We start from the raw sequence: 21,062 nt of genomic DNA, 5'->3' as shown, positions 1-21,062 counted from the left end.
AATTAAATTACAGCAGAACTGATCTTACACCATTCAGGCTTCAGGAGAAGCGTAGCGACTGCCACAAGGCTGTGAAAGCCCTGCCTTGAGACCTAAGGTACCTAAATCGCATTAATCAGCCAAGTCCTTCAAGCTATGCCCATTTACATCAGCTAAAATTCTAACCTGCATCTAGTTATGGCCTTGGTCCTGAATCAAGCAGATACTGGTCTCAGACACACTGCTGTAAATCAGGAGCCATTCATTAATAAACCTGAACTTGGGTTTTAAAAACATTCCCAAGATGAGAATCTTCCTAAATGGGCCTTGTTTTCCAAACATACCAATTGCATACCAGTACTACTTTACTGATTACTGAAATAAAAGAAAAGAATAGGTAGCAGATTTGCCTGCTTAATACTTATAACCAGGTGCTGAAGACAGTAAGAAGGGCTCAGTTTAAGACTTCAGGGTACCATCAAAAGGTAACAAAACAGTTGGATCAAGCCCTTGGGCACTTTTAATTTTATTTCCACTCCAGAAAAATTAGTAAGAGAGACTTTCTCTGAATCCCACCTACCAGATGGTGGTTGTCCTTTTGCAAACACTTGGGTCTATTTCAGAACATGAAATAAAGACTTTTTAATTGAAAAGAGGTGGATGGGCAGCATACGTGATATCATGGGTACTGAAACTCAGGAATCAAACAAAGCTGAAGAAAACTTGGTTCTCTATTCAAAACCTTCCCTGCAAATCTCATGATTTTAATAGCTGCAAGTCCATACATCCAGAGCCTCTATATTTGAGGCAGTTACATGTGGTATCCCACACCACGTCAACCATCTTTGTCAGTCTTCCCAGAGTTGCGCAGTGTACAGCCTGTCTGCCAGGAGAATTTTGGCTTCTTTTAACACCAAAGAAACCAGAGTCTACTTAGAAAAACAACTCTAGTGATCCAGTATAACACCCATTCTGCTCTTCACCTCTACTGCCACAGCTGAAACTGAAATCAGCTCAACTTCTCCCTCCCATATCAGAAGGCAAACAATGCAAACCAGATGCTGGGGGAAAAAAATTCTTTACTTCTTGAGAAGACGACTTCCCCCTTTGCCTTCTCTGTGCTCAAACTTCCTCACCGCTTATCAAAATGCAGCATCAGCAGAAGAACTCAATTCCATTCCTCAGGCCTTCCCAAAAGGGATGCATTTTTTTGTAAAAAGACACAGCATTTCTGACAGTTCCCTCTGTAATGGTGACCTGGCCACACTGATTTACAAAGCCTAGCATTGGTTTGTAGCCAGTCAGACACCATTACCGCAGTTTGGTCCACCCAGAGGACCTCTCCGTGATGGGATTGTGTCCAGGATCCATCTATCAGCCAGTCAGAGACCTGGGCTACACAACACTATATCCATCTTCTCTCAGTATCAACCACTTGCTACTCTTCAGCCTGAAAGAATGAAGTGGGTGAGAACCCTTTCCAAGTGCTCTGCTCGGATAAAGACAAGAAACTCCTTGAGATGTGTGCAAGTAGCTCAGAGCATGCTAACTAAGATCAGTTCCACTTCACCAGGCTGTGTCATGATGAGAAAATTGAAGTATCTGAACATTTTACAGACAGAAAATATGATTTGTAATGCTCCCATTACAAGAAATTCATTTTATCGAAACAGAATTTTCCTTGTCTCTGCATTAAACATTTGCCAATGATTCAAGAAGGTACTATGTTCTACTGCATCAGAGTGAATATTGTTTGACCTGGGACGTTAATGAGAAAAGAAGGGAAAAGTTGTGGATGGGAGATTCTTGTGCTCAACACGTGGTGTCATTTTTACTAATAAAAACAAGTCTATGCAGTTTTCACATGTGAATTAAGCTGGCAATGGTCTAGCAATACCATTGTCACATAGTTGTTCTGGTAATTTTCAGATTTGTTCTGCATGGGTAATAATTTTGATTATATCTCTGAAGAGGAGAAAACATGTGAAGGGGAAAAATATCATACAGAAAGAAGTATAATTTTATTATGGCTGTATCTAAAATCATTAAGTTTACAGCACTACTGAATGCAGAGGCCTCTGCATGCAAATTATCCTGATATCTAGGTCACAACGTGCTTCAATGTGACTTCTAATTAACAAGCACAAATTACCATTCCAATCAAACATTCCATAAAATTGATGACAGTGAACTTAACTAACCTTTACCAATATGGTAAGCAATGCCAAAGATGAAATCTGGATATTTATGTTGTCCTCAAGCCATGTTAGCAAGAGGAGTTGTTCCTTACATCTACCACACTCACAACCTCATTCAGTTGCAGCTCTTTGGCTCGATGAAGCTTTTAATTGCCATGCAGATGGAGATCAGGTTCAGGTAAGCAGGCTGTTTGGATTAGATACATTTCTATAATGGTGGAGTAACTGCATTGAAACGAGTACATTTGCACCAAGCAAGAGCAGACCCTTTCTACCCCCAAGATGCTGCTGTACAGCAAGAATTGCAAAAAAACAATGCTTTTTTTAAACTGATGTAGCAGGACAGAACTCTGTGTGGCCTAAATTAGGTCCAGCTACATCAATAATTTTTTCAGATTGGTTTTCCCCTATAAAACCAGATGGGTTATTTTACCCTGTGCTCTTCCAAGTGAGCTGTTTATGGATTGTTTGCTTGACTCAAACAGATTTTTAACTATGCCATGGATGTGCCCACCCCACTTCCCCCACCAATTCATTTCTAAAGATGGCCCTACTATAAGGTAGATTCCTTTCCCTTTGAGAGCCATGGAGTTTCCATCAATGACTTGAGTCACAGTCTGGCTGATTTTACATCATCATCTCCATAAATTAGAGATATTACAACCAAGTACAGAAGTGGCATGCATTATTTGGTGTGCATGTGAAATTAGCATAAATGAATCATTTAATTTACTTAGCTTCACCATATCTCTGCAAATTAAAAAAAGGCATCAGCTAGTCTTCTCATCCATATCTTGTTTATGAGCCTATCTCTGTGGCTTATAGTCACTTACAGTCAATGGCATCATGTACTATGAACAGTACCAGTTAAGCAAATACCCTTCATTAGAGTAAGTAAGTAATATTCCCAAAGTCAGGAATTAACTCCCAGAATGGTCTCACTTTCGCCAGGTATAAATGCTGCTAAACAAAACTAAAGAGCATCAAAATAATATTCTCCAATACTAGAGTCATAGGATTGCTGCCTTGATAGCAAAATTAAGGGGAGAAGTCCTTTCCCTGTTGAGGGTGACAGAAAATGGATTTGGATATTACTCAAAACACCTACTCAATATTAATAAGCATAAGGTAAAAAAACATGCAGATAGAACAACAGTATGGAGGTAGAAATATTCAGAGAATCAGTGGAGGAATACACTGAATAACTGCATTTTAGCTCGTTTTTCCTCACTCAAGGAAGCAGCTTTTCCCAGTACACCTCTCTTTTTGCATGCATGCATAATAAAGTCTTATTTTATGCAAGGAGAAGGTGAGGTGGGCTCCCTGTTTCCACTGAAATCACCCTAAAATAAACTGCACATGAAAGTCAGGCTCCTGGTTCTTCAAATGTTGATTCTCTAGAACTATCAGTAACTCCACAAGGAAAAAAAAAAAAAAATGGTGGTGAATCCAACCCTTTCCCCATTTTCCTCCCACACATTAAACACAGTCAGTCCTAGCTCAGCCCTGAACCAATTAATTGGCATACCACAGCAAGAAACCTTCCTTCATCCCCAACACTTTGACATTTCTGTCCCTGCTAGCTAGGAACAACTAAGCTGCGGAACTTCCACAAAGAGACCTCACCCCAGCAACTTGGTAATTTACCCTGTGTTTCACGATACATCTAAAAAGACAAGTGAAGCCTGAAAACTTAAACCAACACCTCATCCTGGTGACTAGACCGGCAGGTGGCACCTAGCAATAGCCCTGCAGCACACACATAAATTAACGTCGCTCTTGTGCCAAGATTGATGCAGAAGCACATGCTTGAAACAAGTGCATTTTAAGCAGAGCTTCGCATCCTCAGAGATCAAATCATTTTCAATGCTAAAGGACATTCAGAAGAGTTCAGGGAGCACAGAATAGTGTTGCTTGTTTAACGTGTTGCCTCCCACTGACAACTTCTTCCAACTACAGCTCTCAAAATGGTCCTAATTCACTTCAGTGCACATGGGGTTAAGAGGCCCAACAAGGGTTTGGGTCAATTGCCTGGGAGAAAAAAATGCAATCATTTATAATTTATAATATAGATGTTATAGTTAGCATTTTGGTAGGCTAAAAGAAACCATGCCCTGAGCAGCTCCAGAAAAGAAAAGAATTATGATCAAAAAAAGTGAGAACCAGGTAGTACTTCGAGGAGCTAATTGAAGGCATCTACGTGTTTGAGATCACCAGACAGCTAGTGCTCTCTAGGGAGCAGCTCACAGCACTCAAGAAAAGCACCGAGGTACTCTGAATTTCCCTCCAAACCTCCCAGACAACACAAGGCAGGCTCTGGCACAGAGCTCGGGCAGCTCTTCCTTCAGGCTCCCGAATTTGGTGGTGTGAATACGGTTCTCTCTCCCTCTGTCCCCTTTGCTAAGAAGGTGCTATGCAATACTGAGAGGACACAAATACACCCTCCCTGTGGAGTTTCACATTTAAATCTCACTCCTCTGCAGATACTGCTCCTGGTATCACTTGGTAGCACAGGCCAGTACTCTGAAGGGCTCCCGGATCCGTCCCTTCTCTTCTTATTTATCTACTAGGTGCACAACAGACAATCCAGGCTTCATCTTGCTCAGCACATACAGCATCTGGGATCAGCAGGAGCTGCTGCCTTTGTTCCTACACTGCATACTATCTCCTCATCACCCATCCAGTACCATACTAAATTATTCATGAACAAAATAACAGTTTTCAGCATTAATAATTTACTGCTACACCAAGGGGATGTGTAAGGTAAAAAGTAACTGATGTGGGAGTCTGAGCTTTGGCAGCTTTTATAATACTCATTCATCTAGTATTTTCCATCATTAATCCTTCTGTTTTGCTGACTAGAACATTTGCTCAGTGACAGGCATATTTCCCCACTGACATAGATCTGGTACATAGGTTCAGTACCTGCAAACAGGAAGCACATTTTTGTTTGTGGGACTTCATTTATTAAAGCGCTGACATCAGATTTTGCAAAGTCCTACTCTCAGGAGGAGTCACATGGACCTAAGTAGGTCTACTTGCTTAAAGAAAGCCTGCTGACATCAGTACAAGCTAGCGAGGATGGGTCCCAGGTATGCATGTAATAATAATGTAATTAATAATAATTTATTACCCAGCTTCACAGACAGTCCCTCTACCTTTCTTGTCAGAAAAATGATACAGCCTTTCAGTTCAGCGAGACCTGAAGTGATTATATTTACTGAGCGCCTCATCAGAAAGCTCTAATTCAGCATGGCGACATGTAGGCACTGGCACGATGCAGGTGTGGGGTATTCCCCTGGACAGGCACCAGCCACAGGGGTATTCGCTACACTCATGAAGGGAAGGGTACATTTGGCATTTCCTGGCTCTGATCCCTCTAGCTATCCATGAGATGAAAGTAACAGGATCATGAGCAACGTATCTCTGAGTAAATTCTTTAAGACCAAGAAATTCAAGTGCTTATTTCAAAATTAAGCCATAAATTCAAAGAAGAAGGTTCCCTTCTGTCCTGGTTTCAGCTGGGATAGAGTTAACTGTCTTCCTAGTAGCTGGTACAGTGCTATGTTTTGAGTTCGGTATGAGAAGAACGTTGATAACACACTGATGTTTTCAGTTGGTGCTCAGTCGTGTTTAGTCTAAAGTCAAGGATTTTTCAGCTTCTCATCCCCAGCCAGCGAGAAGGCTGGAGGGGCACAAGAAGTTGGCACAGGACACAGCCAGGGCAGCTGACCCAAACTGGCCAAAGGGGTATTCCAGACCATGGGACGTCACATCTAGTATAGGAACTGGGGAGATGGGGGTGGGAGGATCTTCACTCGGGGACTGGCTGGGTGTCAATCGGCGGGTGGTGAGCAATTGCCCTGTGCATCATTTGTACATTCCAATCCTTTTATTATTGCTGTTGTCATTTTATTAGTGTTATCATTATCATTATTAGTTTCTTCTTTTCTGTTTTATTAAACCGTTCTTAGCTCAACCCACGAGTTTTACTCCTTTTCCCGATTTTCTCCCCCATCCCACTGGGTGGGCAGGAGTGAGTGAGCGGCTGCGTGGTGCTTAGTTGTTGGCTGGGGTTAAACCGTGACACCTTTCTTGCTGTTTCTTCCCTGCAACAAGAAAAACTTAATGGAAAAGACACTGACAAACTTAAGCTGCTGCTTCACCTAAGCTTCAATGCAAGATAGGCTGTGAAACATGCAATTGTCTCAACCTAGAACTTGTTACCATTGAAAAAAAATAAAGCTTGAGCTCTGCCTGCTCTTCCCAACAGTAACTCCCACTGTCCAGACTGAGTTCAGTGAGGTACAGAACAAAAGACAGAATTCCCAAAGACTTCATCACACCATGTCTACCTCTGCAGTTGTAGATTAGAGATTTGATTTGCATGCAGATCAACAGAGACACAACAGTTCATCTAACATGCCATCTAACTCAGAGTTGAACTAAACTTCCGTTGAAGTTTTCTATTCTAAGAAATGTTCACCCACAAGACAAAAAGTGCCACTTAAAAAATCTTTGGGTTTTTTTGTGATGATTTTTAAAGTCCTAGTTGGCTGAACTCCAAAACTAATAATTGCCTTGCTCAGAGAATATTCGTGTATGCCGACAATTCTGAAATTTTTTGGAGTAAAAAAAAAAGAAATTATCAAAACTTGTTTCAAAATGAACTCCCACACAAACGAGATTTGAACCTCTTAATTGACAGGAAATATGGGAAAAACAGTATTTCTACCTAAATTCAGTGACATGGTGATTTATTTATTTAATTTACCAAGTGAAGACCTGAATATCAGAACACATTTGAAGACCAGTTTCATAGTTATTGGAACTCTGCTTTCTGGTATCTGCCACATTATTTGGAAAATATTAAATAACAAATTGAACACATGTTTTTTCCATTGAGATCTGGGCAAAGTCCTAACAAGTTTTATTAACTTGGCATACCGAGCCCTCTCGCAGACTTACAACATGCCAGAAAACATGTCATGATTTTCATTCATTTGCTTGCATTTGCAATGATTTGGCAGAGTTTTCCTGCAAAAACCTTTTTCAACCTCCAGCTTGCTCAGGACTCATTCCTGGATGAAAACTCACAAGTTTGCTCATCTCCCTACCCTTGTCTGTTCATTTTACTGGGTCATCTGCAACAGAGCACATTCTTCAAAAGAATGAGAAGCCAGGAGCTCACTGCTTTCCAAGACACCTGTACATTAGTGCCGGCTTTGCCAGTTGCCTGTTGCATCGTGTTGGTCAAGTCACCGCTTCAGTTCCCCCATCCTGATAGCTCCCTGGCTGAGGACCTGTTCCTTACAGTGCACTTACAAAATCAATAGCATAATAGGGCCTTGATATTGATTGGAGCTGCCAGCTGCTATGCTTAAGTACATCTTAACAGCAATAATCAGAATAAATAAGAAATGCTACACGAGGTTTCCAGTGCAGGGAAGGCATTCCCTGTACTGCACAGTATGTCAGCATCAGTGCAGCAACAAACAGTACTTACAGGCACAGAAGGAACACATTCATTAAGCAGATCCCACCTGATGCAGTTGCTCTTTTTACTGTAATCAGAATCTAATGATATTGAGGCTTTTAGAGCATGTTACTGGGAAGAACAAGCAAACAACAAATAACACGACTGTTCTGACTCTCGGTGGAAAATTGCTGCTGTTTCACAATGAAACTGCAAGTGCTAATAACGTGGTCGGCTCAATTGCACTTTCCTTGCTGCACTACTACTGCAGAGTATTCCTTCCTTAGGTAGTGACTGGGTAGTTTCTTGCTGAACCTTATATCACTCTGCAGGTTTCCCACTGGTGCAGCCAGACACAGACATTTTGGAAAAAAAATGTATGCCTTTGTTTAAACACATGTTGAGGGGGTCAGACTTTTAGAGAGCCTGTGATGCGTACAGCTTATAACTAAATAATGCATTTTTCTTCCGCGAACCTTCTCGCAAGAAGGGAAAGCTGATGTACTTATTGCTTAAAACATATAAACAACAAAGCAATAACCTATATGGAGGAATGTGCATTTAGCTAACTGAGAATGAAGTAATGAAAGAGAGACCTGGACCCCAATGCAGTCATATACTTAAGCTTGACAATATGAGCACTTATCACCCACATATTCCTCTTTGACTGTCATATTAAATCAAGTTAAAAATTGCTTCCTAAACCCAACATGCTTAAATAATCAAGACAAACTTAATGTTAGGGACAGGCTATTTCCTTCTGGTTCTAGCTAAACAATTCCAATTTTGCACAGCCAAGTTTTCTCAAGGCTCGTGATTCAATCTTTTGGTCAATGCATACAGAAGCATGACCAAGGAAAAATATTAACTTGTATTTACATTAAGGCCTTGCTACAATATTATTAGCCATGATATGCTGCTCCTAGGATGCGTTAGCCATGCTGCAGACCCATGTGTCCTCAGGATGTGTATTCCAGTCCTTAAATGACTAGTACAAGCACTTGGGACTTGATATCTACACCAGATCTCAGTACTGGCTAGCTACCCAGACACTAGAAATGAGATTTCCAGAGCAGATTAAATCCCATTTTGAATAAAGAGTATCAGGGGAATCTGTGAAGCCAAACAAGCTGTTGTACAGATGTAGGAACACACAAACCTCACCAATGTGGTGTTAATGCAGATGCCAGAGTCCCCTTATGCCCAGGGTTGGTAAGGCTGGCGTATCCACACTGGAGGCCAAGCTGAAATTCCCAAGACAATATGCCATCTCTTGCCAAAGAGTGAGTTTAAAACAAATTTGGATGTGTCCATACAAGCTCAGAGACGTCTATACAGAAAACAAGGCAGCACTGGTATACCGAGTTGCCAAACAGCTTAGTGGCCCTATGGCAGATACATCAAGTCCCTCAGAAAGGCACCACAATTAGTTACGATGTTTAAGGAACGGTGTCCCAATACCACTAGCACCAAGCCTATGTGGTGCTGCAGAGGTACGCATCAGCACAAACAACAGAGCAGGGAAATGCATTACAAAACGTTGCAAGCAGCTAACGAAGAATGATTTTGTGAAGACTCATCACAGCATTATGGTCACACATCCTTTTCTTTGTTAATGTGGCTATATTCTTCGGAATGCTCCTTTTTTTCCTGCTAGGTGCTCACAGCTTACAAACACCTACCTGACAGCTGCACCAGAGGCCAACCCTTACTCAAATTTGTCCTCTTAACCCTTGTTTAAGAGGAAATACCTGCCTCGAGTTATTTGCTAGGGGCTGTAGATTCTGCATTAACTGAGTGGATCCTCTGAGGCTGTGCAAAACCTTTGCCTTAGAAAGGATCTGACTTATCTCGAGACATGTGCCAGAGCTTGACCTAATCACATTTATCTTTCCTATGTCTTTGCAGTTCTTCAACTTTAAGCCTTTTCTAACGTAATTCCTTTGGGAAACATTAATTTCTTTATACTTTTGACCAGTTTCTTCTGCCTCCTCACCAGCCATGGAAGATGTTATACCTCTCAGCTGACAGTCTGTAGAATAAAGGTATATCCAGCTGCATGATCCAAAGGAGTCTCTGGGACCCATCTATCTTTAATAATGCAGAAGAATACTCTCCTCCCAGTGCAAAAAAAAAAAAAAAAAAAAAAAAAAATCCAAGATGCACAGTTTTAAAAAAGTACTGTGATTTAATTCTCTCCATGTAAAAGAAAAAAAAAAAAAGGAGACGATCTAGAATTCACTCCCACATGAATCTAAAGCTCTGGGATGCTGCAGAGTGCAATATGCACCTACAAGAGATATTTGAAAGATAAGGAAATAAATTCTGCCATCAGGCAATAGAGACAGACTCTAGGAACCATTAAAAGGTTCGTCAATCCATTCTGCAAATAGGTACCCTATATTGGCAGTTCTCTTCATCAAGCACATTTCAGGAATAATAAACTGGTAAAATACCAGATAGTATGTAAAGTGAATTGATCATGACATCTGAGTGCCAATATAGGAAGCACATAACCTGAAGGAGAAGAGTTTTTTAATCCCTCAGGAAAGTCATAACATCATCCATAACTGGTACTGAAATGAGAAGAACAGAAAGTAAAATAAGGTCAATTTTAGGTGCATATGTTTAGCAGATGGGACAATTACTCTTCAGAATCAGCATGGAGAAACAGTTTGGGTGGAGTTATAGTTTTGCATGGTCCTAAACACTGTTGGTCTTGCAGCAAGGTAACAACTGGAAAAGCTTCAGACAGCTACAGTAGGACAATGACAGCTGCTCCTTGCTGGATGCTTGTGTGGGAGACCGAGTATGTGACTGACCAGAACAGCCTCTGCTGTTTGCTAGTAACAGTTTTCAGTTGCAGTCTGTGATAAACAGTCTCAGTTATGGTGAGATTAAATGCCTCACTAAGTCCTGTATCCCCAAAACTGTAAGCTGTCCTCATACAGATGATGGGCTATTTTACCTTCTGCTTTTCCTAGTTATCCCCCGTTCAGCTTCATTCATCTCCCTGGGGAGGCAACTACTCACTTCTGGAATTACCATGATCAATCCCAGCCTGAGGGACTGCTGACAACTGGATACCTGAAGTGTGTGATGAGGTGTGACGGAGCACCCTACAAAATGCACCATAAACTCAGTCTGAAAGGGTTCTGTCTAATTAGATGAGAGGATTAGGTGCTGGGGGAAATCCCAGGCAGGGAGAGATTAAAGTAGTCTGCTCAGGCTTATGCAACAAAGCAAAACAGGGTAAATTCCTCCCAATTCACTTTTAGCTTCACTTCTCATCTGCTGGATGAGAGAAACATTTCTTGATAAAAGGTTCTTTTAAAATTATGTTAGTATAAAGACTAAACTAGGGACAAGAGAAACAGCTGGAGTTTTGACACCTTATCTCAGCTGACAATCTGACTTGTTCATCTCCCGTAGCATGGATAATCAATTTTTCCCATATCAAAATGTGTTGGCAGTTAATAGCAGCAACTCTTTTTTTTTTTTTTTTTTTTTGTTAATTAAGAATGAAGTTTTCCACAGATCAGAATTATTTTGGAAAAATATCTATGATAATTCAGCATATGAACAGACGAAACATTTTATTAGCCTTTTAAGAAGAAATACAGCTAGTGTTCTTGGAGAAAACTTTCTATCTTCTAAGATTTTTAAAACAAAACCAGAGAAGATCAGATTCAACACAACTGTATAGTATTTTAGAAGAGATGAGTAAAAGGAATTTTTCTGTTAATTCATTAAAATCTGCCCTGTGACCCTATCTCAGCACACGAAGACCTGAAGTGCAGAGGTAGCGTAATAATTGGGTTGTGTGTGGAGCATATGCTTTTTAATGAAACTACGATGCACATATTTCACTGCAGCCAGAGCATGAGCGTGCTACTTCAATACACTTTGCCATTTTGGTTTTTTAACATCTCCTAGATATTTACAAAAGTACATAACAAGGCACTACATTTGCCAGAGGACAAAATAGGTGCAACCTCTCTTGCATTTCATGTTTCTGAAATGATTTGATCTTCTAGAAAATCTGACAGTTGCATGAAAATCGCCTCATCCCTTTCAACCCACCTCAGCAGAGACCCATCCTGCTCACCACAGCACCGAACTCCAGCTAGCTAAAATAAATACCTCTTTGTTCATCTGTTTAATCCCCCAAGGCCAGCGTCCAGGTCAAGACAAACAGACACTCACCCCTCCCCACCACTAGGCTTTTTCATATGACCTTTAAAAGCAAACCAACATGAAACAGTGCACACACAGAGCAAACTCTGAAAACACACACACAAGCTGAGGCCATGCTTCCCACTTCAAGCCCCAACTTACAAGGACAAGATCTCCCTCTGGAGCTTTGCAGACCACTTGAATAACAATAAGCCCCTCAGACTGCCAGGCAGATGCTCTTATCTGCTCTAACTTCCCCAGGAAAGGAGAACCACTAAAGCAAGCACCAGATTGCCAAAAAGCCAACCCGAAAAAAGAAGGCAAGAAAGGGTCTTCTCTGGAAAGTGTTCACATATCTAACACTGGTGACAGAGCTGTCTGGATATCTCCATTTAGTCTACACTACTAATGACTCCAGCAATATATTTATAGCATTATAACTCAGCCAGCTTCCTTAAACTCTGTGCATGAATCTATAGATTATAGACTTCTAGATGCTTGTAATAGTGGATCACCTTTTTATACCCCTAGCTCCAATTCTCGAGGTGAAGAGTTGTTACAAAAATCACTTACAAACTAATACAGGTTCATCAAAAATTTGCATTTGCTAATGATGTTTAACAGACCACAGTGATTGCTGTCCAGAATTCTTCTAAAAGGCAAAACAAACATCTAAATTATAACTTTCTAACATCTGCTTCCTCTAGGGGAGGATTTGTATGAGGTTTGACAGATGCGAGAGCTCCGAAGAATGGCTGTTACAAATGAGCCAGCTAGCAGAGTCTTGGAAAATGCAGCCAATCTCAGCTTATTGAAATGAGCTCCAACCCAAGGCAGAAATAACACACAGCTGTTCCTTCTGACTGCTGTTGAGGAGAGAGATGGTATCTCATGATGGTATTAATAGATCTTTTTTACTCCGCATACCACCTGGAAAATGAGTGCCCACCATTTCATCTCATTTTATGTTATTTATAGTGTATTAAATAAAAAAAAAAAACACCAAGAGAGCCGGTGCAGCAATGATGGTGCTGAATAAAACAGTCAGCAACTAAGCAAAGTCCATACATTAACTTTTCACTTAAAACATGAATCTGAGCACACCACAGTAGGAGCTTTTAGGGTCATTCCATCTTCAGAGAAGTGAATGAAAATTCCATGCATAATTTTTACTACAACTTACTGTGCATTTTATTTACTAAGCCCAACACAAAGAAAATTAGGTGTAACATACCAGCAATCCCTTTTGACAGAAATTTCAAATCTGCCTCTACACCCTCTTCCTAAGACACTCCTCTGACTCAAGAAATAGCTCCCTCCTAGAGAGACTGAAGGAAAGCGGAAATTCTATGCTTACGAGTCCTGCAAAAAAGGAGGAACACCACAAATTATACACCTTTTTAGAATTTGTTGGAGTTGGGAGTCCGTGGGGTTTTTCATTGTAACAAAACTAGTGAGAAAGTGTAACAGGACTTCTGTTAGTATATCCTGCCAAACAAATATCAGGATCAGAAACAATAGTGCAGCAAGGCTTAGAGTTGGGAAAGAAAACAGGAAGAGCAGATACTTTTTAGGGCCAAAGAAGCCCCATGAAACCAGTGAAAGACAACCTGCTGCCATGGACTGGTGGCCTTAATTAATGCTGTGCAGAATCCCCTCTCAAGCCTGTGCAGTTTCTTTACTGGTTTGGGCCTGATCCAGTGCCCATAGGAGGACAAGCAGCTGGGACTTGGGCTGAACTCTGCAGGAGTACATCTCCAGGGCCAGCTGTTGACCCCTTTCCTGGAAGAACTGGACAAGAGCTGGGCAAATCTGTTCTACCTGTTCTGTATCAAAAGGCGAGCAGAGTTAACTTTCCGAGGCAGCAGGAGCAAGGGTGGGTACCGGCTGTGTGTCAAGCTAGATGGTTTCACACTGCTGCTGATCAGGGGAATGGACGTTCGACCACATAGCCATTTTTCCCCTGTGCAAGAGAGCCTACCCATACAACTGGTCCCATTCAATTCTGGGTCAACGTGTGCACAGGCTGCCCAAATCACATGCAGGGTATAAAACCACAACCACATCTGTTTCTCATTTAGTGATTCCACAGAGCTCTGCACACTTCTGGCCTCACAGTCCACAATTCCTATTGAATTCTGTCTGTATCCAACAGCATAAATTCTCATTAGCATCTTGTGCTTTCCCTTCTGAGATCTCATGAGGAATAACATACATTACTTGCCAAGCTGATTGGTACCTTTCCCTGTGCCCAGCCTCTGGCACACAGAGGAACAAAGGTGAGCTATCCTGCAAAAGGGAGCAGCAGCACAACTTGCAGAATACGATGGCTACAACTGGTGAATAACTTCCATCACTGCCCAAACTGACGGGATGCTTTTCAGCTGCCAAACTGAACAAAAGTTTGATGGGCTCACGGCAACAGTGGGGCACGCGAGGCAATGCTGCTGCTGTTGTTGTTCCAGTATGTGTTGGGAAAACCATGGCACCCACAGGAATGCATCTGTATTGCCTACCACCTAGCCAGGAGAGGAAATATAATTTACAACTATTTGGAATAGTGCAGTAACTGTTTTGAATTTCTTGGGTTTTGGTCTGTTTCCCTTAAGATACCTTTAGCAAAGCAGCTCAAAATGAAGGATAAATAATTAACCCCCTTGCTTCAGAGATGGACTAACAGAGAGGAACAAAATTTTAATGTGGATAAACATGTTATGTTGTAAAGCCCACACCGTTACAGAAGAGACACAACATAGAATTCACACGCCAAGAGTGAGGTATATTATCACATATGCACAATAAAGTTCCAGGTGGCATGTAGCAATACACAAGATCTGAATGAATAGTACGCGTTACACAGCTGACAGTACTTCAGGATATATAGGTCAGTTGCCTAAACACTTTGGGCAATTAAGCATCATTAAGACTATCCTTCCAATCACCTACGATTTACAGCCTTGAGGTGTTCAGGCAGAAAACCAACAGCCCGCTGTGTGAACCATGGTGAGCTCACACTGCTCACCATTAGGACTAAGACCTTTGACTCAAAGGCTTATATGCTACAAGCTGAATAGACTATCTGATCTTTACTACTACTGGAGAGCAGTCCTCAGATACTGGGAGTCTTGTCAAGTCATGGTGCCGAAGAGCCTTTCTAAAGAAGCAGTTGTAAGAGTGGTTCAAAAAAGTAAAAGTACTTTCCCTTAGAGTATCTTATCCCTCACAATTATTAAGTATTCCCTGAGAAAATTAAGGGCAGGACATGTTATTGTCCGAGATGCTTGTGGACAGCAGTGTTGCAAGCAGGTGCAGACAGCACCTGCAGATGAGGTTTTAATTTTCCAAGGTACTCGGAGAACTTCCCTTTAACTGTATACCGTGGTAACCTTTCCCAAAAGAAAGGCTTTGTACACTTGTTACTGGAACTGAAATCACCCATGACCAAGGCAGCAATTCAGAAGTGAAGTTCTTGCTGCAAAAGTGCACTACTTGCAAAAGTCAGCATTTTACAGCTACTTTAAGGGGTAATGGACTTCCTAAACCCAAACCCAAACTACTAAATTCATAAATTGAGCAGTCATAAAGTTTTTCAGAGGAATGAGTGTCAGCATATCCCTGGGGAAATCATCTCTAAGTAGCAAAGCACAGAAGTCCACAGGTGGAGTAGAGGCAAGCCCTCCATTATTTATGTTCTAGTAGAAAGCTGTTGTCCCTTTAATGGACCAGCCAGAGAGAGGCAGAGTCACATGGAGCTGATTCTGAATTGGGAACACGTGAGCAAGAAGGCTGCAAGGATATCAATCTCAGGGAAAAGTATACTTCCACAGTCAGCATGGACTGGAACAACAAATAGTTTTCTTGCAGTATGAACAGTTCTGAAGTACAGAGCCACTCCTCCTGCTTCCTCTAGTCCACTGAAAAGCAAAATTTTGCTTTGGGAAGAAGAGCTCAATGTCTGAGCAAAGGATACTGGACGTCTCTTTTTTTTTTTTTTTTTTTTTTTTTTTGTTTTCCCAAAGTACAGCAAAATGAAGGGATTAACATGAATACGAGGAACAGCAGCATCCTAGGGTCTGGTTCCCAGTCCTACAGCCTGTTCTCAGATACAGGAAGCAGAAGCCTCCTGTGGGGATATATAAGGAGCTGTATGGTGCCAGCAAATTTTTATTTTTCAATGATTCTATAAATGAGGGGAAAACAAGAATTAGCAGTATCTGGAAATGGATTTTTTTTCCTCACCACAGTCATGTAATATGTAGGATGGACAATTCTTGCCACCTGCATTTAGAGCCAACATCATTTCATCCAAAAGAGTTTGATAAGAAAGAAAACCTTTCTGGATCAAATTTTTTCCCCACTCAGTTTGATATAAAAAGCAGCATCAAAGTACTCACTGATGATGTTACCTAGAGAAAATGCAGTACACTGAACATACAGCAGCTTCTACTGCAAGATGAATTGGAAAAAAGACAAACACTTCAACATAATAAAATCGGGGGAGAAATCACTTCCAAAACAGCTCTAATTGGACAGAAAAGGGAGAAGCTGTTAAGAGAGATTGATTAATATTAGCAACCTTAGTGCTGAGTAACTGGAAAGATCTTGGAAACATTAAGTGATGATGTTGAGCTATATCACTTCTCAGGTCACATACAAGGAGAAACAAATCTAATAATTCAGAATATATTTGCCCTGGGTTGGTGATGGTTTCGTACCCACAGACAGAAGTCTCAGGGGTATCTGAGAGTTTTGCTCTGTAGTTCTAATCAATGGCTGGGAAACAGTCCTCAGATGTCCTCTTCTCAGCGATTAAAGGATCAGCAGAGCAGGGCAGTAGCTTTCAACCTCTAAAAAGTTCTGAATTTGTGTTTGTACATGCCGAGCTCTTAGGGCTGTCCATGCAGGAGATCATTTCAATGGGATTTTCAAAGGCACTCAGAACATATCTAGCCCCTTTCCATATCATAAAGTAAGTGAAAAACACACATTTCCTGAAATTAAATCTTGATCCTCCAGTAAGCCCAATGAGAGAACAGACCTCTTCACTGATGCATGGTTCATGGAGGGGCCAGGGCTTAGTGGGTAAAGCCTGGGGCCCGGGGAGTTCTGAGAAAGTTTTATCATTATCTGCAGAGCCTAGAGAGGAGAAATAGGAGTGTCAGAATTTCGCCAGCAATCTCTACCGCTAAGTACTACATAAATCAATTTCTTGAATGCTCAAACTTGAAAATAGTCTTAAATTGATGAGTGACTGGATTAGATACTGCATTATCAACTCTTTGAAATCCAGTTTTGAAAGAAAGATTTACCCTGTGTTTGAAATAGGTCTTGAGTGAGTCACCTCTGTTTTGTTGAAACTGTAATAATAATGCCCATAATTACCTGACATAGCTAAATTTTCTATATAGCTCGCATGCTTTTCAACACAGGAACTTTCAGAATACATTAAGCCTGTTCTACACTCATCAAGTGTCCTGAACACAGCAGCGCAGGCTGCTTCATAGGTAAAGCACAAAAACAATTGACAGCAGAGAATAATCCACTTATGAGGCTGCATCTCTGCAGCGATTTCAGCTAGCCTACCTCCCAAAGCTTCTCCCCTTTACAGTTATGAACAGTCATAGAGTCATTTTCTCATTATTCATAAAGTTACCTTGGCTTTGCTGCCCACAGTGCCTAGCACGTTATCAGTCCCCCTGCAAACACATGCTCCCAATTTCCATCACACCTGCCCAATTTCAAAGATCTCGGTCTTCTGATGTATTTTCTTCTTAGACCTGTGATTTTTGCCTGACTTTACATTTAAAATAGAAAATAAAATTTAAGCTAATTAAGCAGTGGCAGCTCAAACAAATCAACTGGCACCTCTTCAGCTAAGCTTGTTAACGATGAAGCTCTCCTATTCTTAAGCTCTGTCAACCCTTTACACCATCTTAAGGCCTTGAGGCTACCTGAAAATCCTTATAAATGTACTTTCTCACGCTAAATTAAGGTAGAAGGTTTCTACCTGGACTCTCAAATTACTGTAATGCTTATTACTTTATATCAGCTCTTGTTTCTGTCACTGCTATTCAGCCATTCTCTGGAAAAGTTCACTGAACTTCCTTCAGAGCATGTTTTTGCTGGAGGCAAACACAGACAAATACCTGGAAGCAGTAAGCCTTCTCCAGTGCGAATGGTCTCCTTGCCAGGTTGGGCTGATGACAGCTAGCAGGCAAAGCAGCCGAGATGCTGGAGGAAAGGACAGGCACAGCCCCATGGGTGATGGGACCAGCAGGCACACCAGACAGTGCCACCCACCCTCCCCTGGCACATCAGGCCAGATCTTGTGGCAAGAAGGTTGAACGTACAGGCTCACGAGGTGGACCATGCACCACATGTGGTAGCACCTCTCTGCCTTCAGAGGAGATAGGGAGATACCACATCACTGCACTGCGCAGAGCAACGTGGGCTGTCAGCATTACAGCAAATAAAGGCAGTGATGTGGAGCACAGAGAGAAGAAATAGGACCCTTTTGCCCTATCCTGTAACTCCGTACGTGGCAGAGTACAAGACTGACGGTTGAAGTTCGACAGTTTAGACTAGGAATGCAGTACCAACCCATGGTGTGGGGACACAACTATGAGAACTGCTTACCTAGGCATCTAGTGGGTTCTCTAGCACATTAGCTTCTTCCACAAAAAGCACATCCACGAGAAAAAAAGAACTAACTTCTGATCAAATTAGAAACAGTGGCGAGCTTTTATGGTTGTCATTATTATAATATTTTACATAATGCTAGAGTAAATGGTTCCTCATGGTCTAAACCCACATACCTCCGTGAAACTGGAAGGCTAAAAACTAATGCAAAGCAATGCCGAGATATGCATTATTCCAGACTGAGACTTGCTGGCAGTACCCACCTATTTGCAAGTCTGCAAGGCTTGCAGATTTGCTGCACCTCCGTTCTGCCTGCTTGTGCAAGGATCCCAAAGGGATCCCAGCCAGCCAGTCTGACAGGCTCCCAGCTTGCCGCATCCCTGACTCCCTGCCTAGCCCCAGCAACAGAAGATCTGCACTTTCAGCACTTCTGGGCCAGGAGTGTACGCATGCATGCACACACTTTCCCCAGGAATAGGAAAGAAATATTTTAACCTTCCTTAAAAAAAAACCAGGTAGGGGACATATGTCTGAAGAGACAAAAGCCACAACTGGATACCGCGTGGATACTTCTGGTGAAAGTGTTTTAAATGCTCAGGGCTGTGGCTCCCAGCTCTGCATCATTCCTGCATGATTACACAAACGCATCACTGAACTTGTGTGCTATTTGGTTAACGCTGGATCCACAAGAGATGAAATTAGACTCGTAGTTTGAGGAGAGAATAAAAATAATAATATTGTAAGCTAAAGTTTTGCCAGCCATCCAAAGCTGTTAAGCACTGTGGATCTCCAAAGTAGTGTTTTTGGCATCAATGCAAATAAACGTAAACTGAGTACAGACTATATGAAAACAGCATGATGAAATTTAAACACCAGTAAATAATGTTTTCGCTCAACAGGAATTTAATTTAGGAGATACTATTTTGAATTACCAACTACTGTAGCATTTGCAACTAGACAAAGAGGATAATTCATGGGCATTTTTCTTCACAGGCCACGATATATTTGTGAGTATAAGTACAAAAAATTATTGGCATTTTGCTATTACGGAGAACCTGCTATCACCATGCAATCGTCAAGATAATACACAAAATAGCACATATCAAGTGCGTGATAGTGTGGAGTGTTATCTTTAGCAACGTAAGTTGAGAACGAGCCACAAAACCCAGAAGTTATAAACACAATCTACATGACTGTAATAAACCCTTCCTACTGTACTGTACAGTTGCATATTCTTGATAGACCACACATTGTGGAAAATGATTTTTTAATCAGACTAAGAGGTTTGACCTTTCCACCTGCAAAGCAGCCCTTGGAAGGATGGGCAGGCATTGGTTAAATGAAGACAGTGCTTCTAAGAGGAAAAAAGTACAAAAATATTTCTATTCGAGTAGTTCATATGTGGCTTAAAGAATAAAAATTATATCGGGGAAAAAAACATCCCAAACCAACAGATGAGGCCTGAGACTTTGCACAGCCTGGAACAACAAAGGTGGTGGGCTGTCATCCAGCCCTGACCCCACTGCCCTTCTCCCACTGGACTGGCAGTGTGACTTGAAACATGCCTCCAGTGGACTCGAGTCACTGATGACACTTCCTCCACGCCCACCCCACAACGCTTTGGGACACCTCTCTGCCTGTTGAGAGGGGCTTTGTACGCGGGCAGATGGAACAGGCCAGTCCTCTGGCTGTCTCCAAGCTGCCGTCAGTCACGGGGCTTTTCTACAGCAGTGAGGACAGAGCAAGGCAGGCTACCGTCGTTCCCAAATGCCTGGGGACCTGGGCGCAGATGCCTAGAGCTGGAAACGTCGGGTCAACCCGGCTCACAGCACTTACAGCTCAATTTGCTTTGATTTCAAATCAGACCTTCTGCACTAGAGACTTTCCCGTTGCTAAAGCAAGTCAATCCTCCACGTTTTTCATCAGCAAAATCTCCAGACCTTGTGTGGCCAGCTTTCACTATGTAGCCTGCCCCCCACAAGACCAGCACTAATGATGCTCTCTGCAATATAGGCAGGAGTGGCTGTCTGGCTATAACTCTTAAGAGAGCTTTGCAGCTTTTTAGAGTTTTGCGTGTCACAGCTTTCCTTCCCCCCATCCCATTAATAATGTGCTCACTGCTGTTCTTTTCCTGTTTTATCTGCATATGATAACTTCTTCAAGCTGAAAGCTACTTCTGTAATCACAATATTTCATCCACGCTCACCCTGCAATGTCTCATTTGCACTAATGTAGAAATGTGGCAATGTGTTGCCTAGTGACCAGAAGCATTCCCCTCCACCCTTTTCTCCCACAAGCGAGGCTTTTGCCATGGCAAATAAGTGAGTATTTTAATGTTACAGAATTAAGTTTTATTAGGTGTCAGCTTCCTAATAACATTGGAGAGACCTATAAAACAGAACTCCACAGATCTGCTTGCCAAATGGCTTTCTAAGCCTCCTAATGTTTCCATTTATGCAATACAATCCTATTTTATATGGCATTTTACAGCTCTAGGAAAAACACTTTCCAGTCAAAACACATTCCAATACATATATTGGGCTTACACGAATACATACAGGAGACAGTCCAGTGTATATCCAAAGGATTTGCTC

This window comes from Accipiter gentilis, chromosome 12 (assembly GCF_929443795.1).
Source record: "Accipiter gentilis chromosome 12, bAccGen1.1, whole genome shotgun sequence".
Lineage (NCBI taxonomy): Eukaryota > Metazoa > Chordata > Aves > Accipitriformes > Accipitridae > Astur > Astur gentilis.
Note: the sequence above shows the minus strand (reverse complement) of the source record.